This window comes from Apis dorsata, unplaced genomic scaffold (genome assembly GCF_000469605.1).
Source record: "Apis dorsata unplaced genomic scaffold, Apis dorsata 1.3 scaffold_172, whole genome shotgun sequence".
NCBI lineage: Eukaryota > Metazoa > Arthropoda > Insecta > Hymenoptera > Apidae > Apis > Apis dorsata.
Window position 1 is genome coordinate 376,189 of NW_006263460.1, and position 10,242 is coordinate 386,430.

At 27.4% G+C, this 10,242-nt stretch overlaps 1 protein-coding gene across 1 annotated transcript in view; it reads left to right on the top strand.

Moving 5' to 3' along the window:
• Nucleotides 1-2,753: 2,753 nt before the first annotated feature.
• The window catches only part of LOC102680654, a gene marked incomplete at its 3' end in the record, with an annotated part of 40,770 nt that continues 33,281 nt past the window's right edge, over nucleotides 2,754-10,242 (top strand). Inside the window, 2 exon segments of the mRNA XM_031509743.1 lie at nucleotides 2,754-3,021; nucleotides 5,469-5,815.

A 10,242-nucleotide genomic window follows, 5' to 3' on the forward strand; every position in this document is an offset into this window, starting at 1 on the left:
GAATCACGATATCGAGGTTACAATCGACGCTTGATATTTTTTAATAACGTCAATAAGATACCGAGAAAGCGTGAAATCTACTACAGAATGCAATGTGGCAATAAACTGGAGTTACATAAAGGAATATGAAATAAGTTTACACCAATGATAATGTTAGTAATAAAAAAATTCTATTTCTGTCTTACAAATATATATATATATATATATATATATATATATATATATATAAATTATTTGTAACTTAATAAATAAATCAAAACAGACATTCTCGTGTATCAATTGTATTTATTTTTTGTTCTTTAAAAATCAAACCTTTAAAAGTTTTATTGTTATTGTCCCGCAATTTTTTTATCATTGTAATTTTTCATGCGAAAACAAAGAAAGAACCGGCTCTCTTTTTCATTTTTATTTTTTAATTGTATCATTAAGAGTAATGTTTATGCAAGTAATTCATATTTGTGGCTGTGATAAAATGCGCTGGTACACATGGCGTAACGGAATACGAAACAAGATACAAAGCAACGTTGCTTTTGTTTCCATCATTCAAAATTCACGTGGTGTGTTATATCCTGTAACAGGGTACATTATAAGTTATAATAAACAGTCACATCTCGTTTAACGAAACTCTTATTCACGAGTGTGGGGGTATTCGCTTTTAGAATTTTGCAGGTTTGAAAAACTTCAAACACTTTGCACGGATTAATGCAAGGATTGTTTTTTAAGCTTCAAAAAGGGAAATAATTGCTTCATGGTTGGTAAACATGGCGAGTTGGCATGAAAATATTCTTAAAATTGTTTGGAAAAAGAAAGAAAAAGAATTAAATAATTAAAGAATCTTTGGAAATCTTTTTAAAATTAAAATTAAAATTAGGAGTAAAATATATACGCAGTTTTGTCTCAAAAATTTTCTTGATAAAATAAAATTTAACAATTTTATGTGACATTCCTTTTGATAATTGTGTTTCAAAATTCATTTTTATTTAATCATTAATATTAAATTATTCGCAAGAGAAAAATATTTGTACAAATCAAATATACAATGGTATGTAACATTTGCATAAAGAAATAAATAATTTTCAGTTGAATAATTTGTTTTTGACTACTGTAAATATTTTCTAACTTCCGGCTATCTGGAATGATAATTTTAAACACCATATTTGCAACGAGCCCGAAGCTAAGCGGTTTTTAATTTATAATTGTTCTGAAATTTTATATAATTAAAAAGAAAAATTAAATTATCATTAATAACAATTCTTTCCAGATCGTTATTATAAATAGATTAAAAATGAAATTATAAATTATCAAAGAATATTGAAAAATCTGAAAATATTGCTTGTCATAAATTATTAAATTATACAATTATTAATTTAACAGAATCGACGTAGCATATAATAAATTTTATAATATTATCTTTCATTTTTCTTATAATTTTATTAAATCCATGATATTATAAATTGATATGATATTGTAAATCTTTTTAATTTGCATTTATTATTGTAATAAATTTGTAATCATTTGTAATCACAGGTTTTTACAACACGTGAAACGTTTCAATTCTCCTTTTTTAATACCAAATACCAAGCAAGGATCGTAAGTGAAAGCTTAATTTGTTTTGCAAATTGCTCGAATTGCTTTTCCTTTACAACTTGCGGTCCAGAATCGATTTCTCATGGGCAAAGAGGATTGCAATCCCTTTAATCAAATAAAATCTCATCAATTTGATTCAATTTGATTTATTGAGAACTCGAACGTACATTTATCTTGACAATTTCATGTAATCTTAAGAAGTAAGATAAATATAAATTTATGTTGTGATAAAATCGTAAAATAAAACTTTTATTTAAGACAATATGTGTATTGTTTTAAATCATTTACATTTACCAGGAAAATAAAAGAATAGTTTTTCTTCTTTTTCCTTTTTCTCTTTCTTATTTGCATTATTAATTTTATTCATAATAGCATTGTAATGTATATTTCAAAAGTACACGATAAAAATATGTAGTTAAAAGAATATAATATATATCTTATGAAGAAACGAATTTCATTCATTCAATTTTATTATCCAATTTTTCGTTCAATATTCCTTGCTTTTTCATTTAATTTGCTGTATGAAGTTACTATTTTACTATCATTAATATGGAAAAACGATCAAATGATACGAAGAATAATAAAAAGAAAAGATAAACAGCAAAATAGCAATTCCTCAAAAAATTCGTATATAAATCATCTTAATTCATCAATCTTAACTTGTATCACTGTTTTTTCGATAATTATTTAAATAAACATTATATTTCATTGCTGTATCATATTAATGTATCATCTAGATTTCGTATTTAATAATCTCTGAAATGAAAAATTGGAGCTAAAAATATTAGAATCGAAATTAAACATTGTTACAGCCTGTATTTAATCCGTAAAATGAAGTTATTAAATGGCAAAGACTGTAACGTGACATTGTAAAGCAAAAGATTAAAAAGGAAACTAAACTTTCTCCTAAGTAAATTTTTACTATCAATAACAATTTTATAAATATTTAAGTAAGATAATTCGAATATAAATAAAATTATCAATTCGTTTTTTATTTTGTCCATTCAAAATTTTGAAATCTAATTCGAATTTTTTAATCCCAATACAATTCAGAAATCACTATTATCCTGCTATCACAAGTTTGCGATCGGCAAGCGCTTGTTCGACGCGCTGTTGCGCATGCGCGGACGCATACCGACGCAAGAATCCGTGCCACTGATTGGTAGACGGTCAGACGCTCCGAAACACCAAGTATACGTGCACGACTCGCATAGTCAGTCTCGCGCCGAGCGTTGTATAGTGCGCTTTGTTGGAAATAATATCGTTCGTGGTTCGGATTTGTGTATTTGAAAATTTTCGAGAACTCGAAATATATCACGATATTAACGTGTGTACGTGACAGACAATCAAAGTGATATTTCTCGTGTCGAAGAGACAAAAAGCAACAAATCGTTAATTCGTTTGCATCCAGCGATCACAAACGAATATTCGAAGGTTAGCATTCCCTGTTTTTATAAAGGTTCTTGAAAATTGTGAAAAGAAATTGTGCAATCGAACTAAAACCGCGAACGCGGTTTTTTTCGCTTTTTCGATCTCTCGATTCCCACCTCGTATTGTTTTTATCTTACGAAATTTTAATTACTTTTGTTATTATTTCAGAATTGCTTATCATTATCATGATTGACAAGTGTGTTTATGTTTTAAAACTATTTTAGAGTAATATTCTTAATTATTTGGAGAATTGTTGTTTAATATTTTATTTAATTAATTTTGAAAATTTTGAAGAGATTCTGAAAATATATTTCTCCTAATTTTAATTTCTTGTCATGTATAACATATATTGGAAGACGATTAAACTGTAAGAGAAAACAAAAACTTTCTATTACGTTTGCGGAAACAAGTAATTTATGTGTAATTATTATTTTTTTTTATATAATCTAATCGTTAATTTTGTTATTTACTATATATAACAAATAAATCTCTAATATTGTAATACTTAATATAATTGAATATATTACTATAATATAATAAAAAAGACATTTTACGTATTATATTATACCAACTATAATAATTATATGTTTATTATATGTTTATTAAATATCCTCCTGTAACAATACTCAATAGCAATACACACAATATAATATAATTATTACATACAAGTTTTAAATAAGATACAGTGAATTATTTTAATATAATCTAGCATTGTGCATTACTATATTTTATATATAAAATAAAATATAATAATACACAATATTAGATTTGTATTACAATATGTATTTTGTATATTATAACGCATATATATTCGCAATTATTATAACAATTTTCTTGAATCTTCTTCTTCCCTCTTAATGTTTTTTTCGCGTTAATGGTTTTTCGCGCTGTTAGTCAGTATTTTCCTCGTCAAGGAAAATCGAGACCTCTCTCTATAGGTAACTTGTTAGCCTGAAATCCAACGCTCGACTAACTCGGTCGAATATATACGACTGACAATCAGTCGATGCAATTCCGTCCAATTCAACCGTCGATTGCGACAAACTTCGATAATTAAGCCGCTTGTCCGTCAAACTTGCTCGTCGAACGTTTCGCCGGTATAATAACAACGAAATAATAATAACTTTTCACGACGATCTCGGATTCAATGGACACGCGTGTATCGACGAAAGGAGAGTTTACGTTGCGGTTAGCTGAGTAAGAAATTTGCGGATTTAAATGGGCCGCGATGCAACAAGTCTCCTCGAAAGAAGAAGAACTTTCCTTCTCGACACGCTTACGCGATTATCGCTGAATAATTATATCGAGGGGAAAAAAATACCGTTTTGGAAACGGTAATTTCACAAAGAACGTGTATATACGATATTTATAATGGGCGTGGTTAATAGTAATCGTGCGTTGAGAATGAAATGTTTGATCGAATAGTGGTGTATTTTGTATACGATTATTTATCTGGTACGTTGGAAAGGATTCGATAAATCGATAAATAACCTTGGCTAATCGATGTGTAATAAATTGTTACGGCTAATGGATAGATAGCATTAAGTGTTTTTTCGAAATAGAATGCTTCGTTTTGTATTTATTATTTGTTGTAGTTTGTAATTATCGAAGGAAATTTTTAGAAATATTTTTAAATAAATGGTATCGTAAAAATGTTAAAATTCATTTTTTTTGTGTTATATCAATTAAAGAGAAAAATTTTATTGGATTGAATATGATTTATCAATTTCAATTAATATTAAATGACATTAATTTATTGATAATGTCGATTATAATATACTGATAAACGTATCTATTTATTTATTATTTTTTTTTTTTTGATATTTATTGTGTTCTATGACAAATTGTTAATTAATCTATCGAATAATAGCATGATTTTACAATCGTTAATCAAAATAATTTATTATCATTGAAAGAAGAAATTTTTAAAAAATTTTTTATTATGAATAAATTAAATTAAATCACTTGTTAAAGATAATTTTGTAATCAAAATATTACTTTCTATAAAATAAGTAACTAAATTACGAAAAGATTTTTAATCATTGACGAATAATTTCATTAGATAATTTCAATAGCTTAGTTTTTATACATCAATACTTGGAATTCTTTTCAATCAAACCTATTTAATAATAGTTATTAAAATTATTCGTAGTTTCACAGTTTGATTTGCAGAGAATTAAATGACATTATCAATAAATTAAATAATTTCCAGTCTTTTTCTCGTATTGTCTTAATTGAAATAATGTATTTTTATTTTTATTATAATTGCAAAATTATGTTTAATTCGCAAGAAATTTTGTTTGTTTGTTTTAATCGTTTATAAAAATGTTATAAAATTATATTCCTGGATAATTTTCTAAACTCGTATGAATGAATTATGCAGTATGAATTATCGCAATTCGACGATAAACTCGTGGATGCAAACGAATTAAAAGGAGGAAATTTGATAGATCGAGACGGAAGGACATTAGAAGACAAACTGCGTAAATGAGAGAACGCGTCGCCATGGGTACCGTGTGTTGTGGTCCGCGCGTGTAGTGCAAACCCCGTGATCGAAGGGAAGAGACGGTGAGATGAACAGAGACAAGCTAACGGGGTAACAAGGAGGGAAGAGTGAAAGGTCCGGGAGAAAGAAGGAAGATATAGAACGCGTGGACAAGCGTGACCGGCAAGAGTTCGAAAGACTACTCTCTCGTGGCGTTGAAGAGAGGGCAGCAGAATCGGCGAGAGAAAGAGGAAGAATAATGCGGTCTCGTTGTTTCCGCCTTGATCAACAGGACGTTCGGATCTGCTCGTAGTAAGTAGAAGCAAAAAAAAATTAATTTTCTTCGATCTCTTGGATTTTTGTTTGCAGCTTGTTTTCGTGGTAAATTTGCTATAATTTGTGTGGGATTGTTCGACCGATCGATATCCATATTTGCATCGATTGTGCGATTATTTACATCGACGGATGACGAACAATTCGAATATTAGATTAATGAAAAGGGAACGAGCAAACTTTTGGGATTTCGTTAAACGAGAATCCAGAGATTCAGGTAAAAAGTCATCGAACCCAACTCCTGATGCAAAGATGGTGGAACGTAAAGATGGGTTCCTCGGTCGAAAGTGTTGAAAAACAAGGTAGAAACTGCGAGAGCAGTTAACCACAAAGTTAATCTCGAGTATCGTGGAAAAAGAAGTGGACGGCTATAAGTGGTCCTGGCGTATTCAAGGATGTTTCGAGCAGGGTCTAGTCGGTCAATAGAAAGTACAATACAGGCCGTGACAAGTTACTATAAACCGTTACAACATGGACTCGTTCGTTCGAACATCTATTTGCGCATCGTCTTTATGATCAATAGGATTCATTTAAATACGCGAAACGTTCGACGTTATATTAACACCGTCAAAGAAATTTTATTAATATTTATATTTGCAAAAGTTACTTTTATGATGATAAATCCCAGAATTTTTTTTCATTTATTGGCAATAAACTAAGATACAATCAGTGGCGTTTATCGCGAAATAATATCCAATTTTTAGATTTAAAGGACTGTGAAAAATCAGCGTCTAAAAGGCAAAGAAACTTCCTTATTGAAATACCGTATGAAGAGAGTCGTCAAATTAGCGTAATTGGATTAATTCAAGTTTATGCGTTGAATGCCGCGTTAGGAAAACGTGAAAAACGAAGCTTTATCAAAGTAGCAATTTCTTTGATGAAACTCCACCTTCCATGGTCGAGTGCCATGTACGAGAGGAAAAGAAAATATAAAAAAATCTTTTATACGGTTTGTACTTCTAAATATGAATTTTGATTCTAGAGTAGTTCCATCTAAAGTTGCTCGTTTACTTAATTAATGTCTTGGCACGAGATATAAAAAGAAATGTTTCGGTACTTATTGTTGCAGATATTATGAGAAATAAAATTTGTTAATTAATCTATCACGAAGAATTTAACGTGTCTAGAAATGTTTCAAAATTTTTATAAAGAATAATTTAATTTTTTATATATATATATATATTTTGAAGAGTATTTAAAAATATGTATTGAAATTTCGTTTGTTTGTTTAATTTGTAAAATACAATCAAAGATATTTTGATAATTTATAAAAATTGAAAATATATTGAGAAATTTTTTAGCTATTTTGAAATACTATTTTAATTTCGTTCATTAATGATTTCATTCACATTTTGTAAAAATTATATATTTCTATAACCGAAAACAACTATAACGATAAAAACAATTGAGAATTTTAGCGACCTTCTAATTTTTTAAGAAATGAAATTTCCGCGAATCCTTAAGATATAACTGAAATCTTAGAGTCGCAAATCTAATTATAAAACGTTAATCCGAAGGTGAATCGGCTTAATTAAATCAGAAGCAGTTTACAGATAGCGAATTTGCTAATTTTTGACATTTTAAATATATTCAATACATTTCTTTCAAAACTTGATTCTTATTTATTTTTAAAAAATTGTTTATAAATAATTAAATGTGAAAAGATAATTTTTTAGTAGGTTATGGAAAAATTATTAAAAACATAACTAATCTTTTATTTGTCAAAAGTTGTATATTCTATTTTGAGTAAAAATTAATTGCTTTTAAAAACAATAAATCAAAAACGAGTTTTCAATACTATCGAACACCAATAAATTAACATTTTTTTTTTCTTTTTTTTACGATTAAAGAAACGTAACATGAAGAACAAAAAAGATAATTTTTCCCGTGGCATTATAATTTTCTCAAAACGTGACAAGGCATTAAAGAATTCTCCTATTTTTCTCATATGCCACGCGATACAAGAAAAAATAATGAGAAACATATTTCAGTAAAATTTATTACGAAATTAGGATATATTATATTTGTCATGTAAGTATTCAAAGATTGAAATCAATTATCAAATATTTTTCATTCAATACAATGCTTTATAATTTTTATTATTTTATCATTTTAAAGTATACACATATCTATTAAAATATACATATATTTTTAAAATAAATTATTTTTACAGTATTTGATATTCTATCAAGAATGAAAAGAATGATAAAAATTGATAAGTAAGAACAAATTAATTTCAATTACAACTTATGAGAAAAATAAAATTGTAAGTAATTGCCGAGATGAAACTTCTTTTATGAAAATAGTTTTCATGGAATTGAGCAAAAATTACCAACCTTGAAACTCTGTAACTCTTTTTCTAACAATTTCAAGGTAACAAGGAAAATGATGAATTAAACTTTTTTAAACTATTTTCGCGTGAAGAATATATTTCAATTTCAATAAAATCCCGTCGTATAAAAAATGATCGATGCGATGTGAAAATGGCTCGCTAGCAATGCAGTTTAAAACTAAAATAAAGTTTTTTAACCAGGCATAATCATATTCATATTTAAAATAAAAATTGAATCGAAACTTTGATGATTATAATAGTTCAATAATATTTATAATATCAAGAAAGAAATTAACATTTCTAACCATTATTCTGTAACCAACAAACAAATTCTTAATTATTTGCCTTATTAATTGTCCTTTTTAAACATTATTTACAAATATTAATTGACATTAAATATTTATATACTTGGTTTTAAAAATTTGATAAAATTTTAATAAAAACACTGGAATACTTTCGTTCCATATTAACCGGGAAACACAATTAATATATGTGTGTGTATTATGGAAACAATTGAGCTCGTTTTGGATTAATCGATGTTGGACGACGAGTTGCATGCAAACGATCGGACACGGATTCGTGAGCGTGTAAATGACGTTAGAAAGTTGCGAAAGAAGCAGCTGACTCATCCACCAAGTGCTTTTTCTCATCGTTGCGGAAACCGTGGTCATGCACATATGCATGGAACCGAGAAGAAAATACAGGATGGCCCGCAATAGTGGTATAGACACAACCGGAAAAGGGGTGAATCTTCATGAAAAAAAAAAAAATAAAATAAAATTCTTATACGAGCCTATATTTATTATCATTCCAATTTTTAAATTTTTAGGAATTAAATATTCGTTAATGATTCATTGTAGAATGATTCATTGTAGATTTAAACATGTTTATGAAAATTTTAATTCTTACAAATTCTTATCTTATCTTTTTTAATCGTGGTAATTTCCAATACTTAAATACAAAAATCATGTTATCCAACGAATGGAAAAATAAATAATTATATCATTTTGCTTTTAATATCATTGTATAGAATTTGCGTGTTAGTAATTTTCTACTCGTTGTACATTGTATCAACTTCCTTTTTTTTTTTCTTCTTTTATCCTTCGTTTCTCGTTTATCAGATTACAATTACTTTATCAGTGATATCAAAGCTGTTCGATGGATCAAATTCTCGAAGCTTACTTTGATAAAATTTCATTCAAGTAATTAGCTTAGACATTATAATTTAAATACTTTTAATTTTGATTTAATATAATTGAAACATGTTCGCAATTATAATTTCGAGTTTAAATATTTATACGGGTATAAATAATAGTAAGAAAACAAGAAAAATTTAACGTTGTAAGATATTTCATATTGATTGACAGTCTATATATAAACAACTATTTGCGATAACAATAACAAGAAAAAGAATACTCGATAAGGTTTATCTGGTTGTGAGTCATATGAATGAGGTAACATGTAAATTGTTTAGGAATATAAAAAATGATGTTAAGTACCGTTTTTAGATAAAGAAATTTTTATCTGATTAATCGATCAGGAAATATCTATATAACAATATCTATATAAAATTTCAAGAAATTAATCAGATATATTTTATTTCTCGTACATTGTTCATCTTAAATAAGATATTTTAATTAAAATAATAAGATATAATAATAAATATAAAAAATAATAGATATAAAACAAATGTCAACTAAATGACAGTACTCAAAGTATAAAATAAATTTTTGTTATTCGTCTAACTAATGATCGTGACATGTATAAAAATTATTGGAGATAGAAGCAGAGGCAGAGGACAAGAGGCAGAGATTGTCTAGATTAATTTTTTTCTCGGATGCTGTTACTCGTTGTAATCGGACCGAAAAGTTACGGTATCTGATAATGTGTTGATGTTCACACGTAGAAAGAAAGTTAAATTTATATAGTTATACACGGAAAATACCGTTTTAATCTCCTTTGATAAAAATCTTTGACTGTTCTTCGACGAATGCAAGATTTTATCTGCAATGGGATTATTTCTCCGTATGAATAGATACATTTTTATTTTTAATGTAAAAAAAAAAAAAAAAAA